The sequence below is a fragment of the Entelurus aequoreus genome, linkage group LG18 (assembly GCF_033978785.1).
Source record: "Entelurus aequoreus isolate RoL-2023_Sb linkage group LG18, RoL_Eaeq_v1.1, whole genome shotgun sequence".
Classification (NCBI taxonomy): Eukaryota; Metazoa; Chordata; class Actinopteri; order Syngnathiformes; family Syngnathidae; genus Entelurus; species Entelurus aequoreus.
The window spans coordinates 2,765,440-2,767,547 of record NC_084748.1 but is presented as its reverse complement, the minus strand read 5'-3'; positions in this window follow the sequence as shown (position 1 = coordinate 2,767,547).

Below are 2,108 nucleotides of genomic sequence, written 5' to 3'. Positions count from 1 at the left end.
GCTCGTAGTCCTTTGAGGTCGGTAAGCACAACCAAAATGATTCCGTACATTCGGTTATAAAGCGCACTGTCGATTTTTGAGAAAATTATAGGATTTTAAGTGTGCCGTATAGTCCGAAAAATAGGATATTATTTGTTATTTTTGGTCATCTTGCTTATGTGACCTTTGCTGGGGTCAACTTAGCGGGCTTCCCAAAGCTTTAGACATGTCTTTATAACCTTTTCCAGCTGTCAATTACTTTTATTCGGAGACTCTTTTCCTGAATTTCTTTTGTCTGGTGGCACCAAGTCTTCTCTTGGGGACTTTTCAATCTTTTTGCAGAGAGATTGTCTTGGTCTGAAAGGTCATGGATGTTTTTTTTTAACAAAAGCTCTTTGCATTTAGGGCCGTGTTGTTGGTTTTAAAAATCTTCATTTTGTGTTTACTTAAATTTTGGAATGGGGTACTTCATAGGTAGCGACCGATTCACGTAGAATCAAACGGTGTCATACTCGGGTATCTCTGTGACGTCAGGGTCCGTTGCAGACTTGGCACCGGCTCAAGCATTCGGCGGGGGAAACAAGCAGTCGAGCACCGACGGTGCGTTCCATTTCTACTGGGATGTCGGAATCACATCTTAAAGTGTGTTCCAAATTTCACGGAGATTGAAGGCAACATCGTAAAGTTACAGTCACGGGCGTCACCCTTCCAATACTCATACCAGAGCCTAGAACAGGGGTCACCAACCTTTTTGAAAGCAAGAGCTACTTCTTGGGTAGTGATTAATGCGAAGGGCTACCAGTTTGATACACACTTAAATAAATTGCCAGAAATAGCCAATTTGCTCAATTTACCTTTAACTCTATGTTATTATTAATAATTAATTAATATTTACACTTAATTGAACGGTTTAAAAGAGGAGAAAACACGAAAAAATTACAATTAAATTTTGAAACATAGTTTATCTTCAATTTCGACTCTTTAAAATTCAAAATTCAACCGAAAAAAAGAAGAGAAAAACTAGCTAATTCGAATCTTTTTGAAAAAATTAAAAAAAGATTTTATGGAACATCATTAGTAATTTTTCCTGATTAAGATTAATTTTAGAATTTTGATGACATGTTTTAAATAGGTTAAAATCTAATCTACACTTTGTTAGAATATATAACAAATTGGACCAAGCTATATTTCTAACAAAGACAAATCATTATTTCTTCTAGATTTTCCAGAACAAAAATTTTAAAAGAAATTCAAAAGACTTTGAAATAAGATTTAAATTTGATTCTACAGATTTTCTAGATTTGCCAGAATAATTTTTTTGAATTTTAATCATAATAAGTTTGAAGAAATATTTCACAAAAATTCTTCCTCGAAAAAACAGAAGCTAAAACGAAGAATTAAATTAAAATGTATTTATTATTCTTTACAATAAAAAAAAAAATTTTACTTGAACATTGATTTAAATTGTCAGGAAAGAAGAGGAAGGAATTTAAAAGGTAAAAAGGTATATGTGTTTAAAAATCCTCAAATCATTTTTAAGGTTGTATTTTTTCTCTAAAATTGTCTTTCTGAAAGTTATAAGAAGCAAAGTACAAAAATTAATGAATTTATTTAAACAAGTGAAGACCAAGTCTTTAAAATATCTTCTTGGATTTTCAAATTCTATTTGAGTTTTGTCTCTCTTAGAATTAAAAATGTCGGGCAAAGCGAGACCAGCTTGCTAGGAAATAAATTTAAAAAATATATATATAGGCAGCTCACTGGTAAGTGCTGCTATTTGAGCTATTTTAGAACAGGCCATACTCATCTGGTCCTTACGGGCTACCTGGTGCCCACGGGCACCGCGTTGGTGACCCCTGTTCTAGAGTATTGACTGATACATTATTGTTCAGACACAATATCAGCAGGAATTTATTTATACATTTTTTTGCAATACCACTTGATGGCGGCCATGTTTTTCAACCAATCTTGCTCAAATTTGGCACACATGTGCCTGCCAGTCATCTTAACATGTGTGCCAAATTTCACGGAGATTGAAGGTAATAACGTAAAGTTACAGTCACGGGCGTCACCCTTCCAATACTCACATCAGAGCCTAGAGCAGGGGTCACCAACGCGGTGCCCGCGGG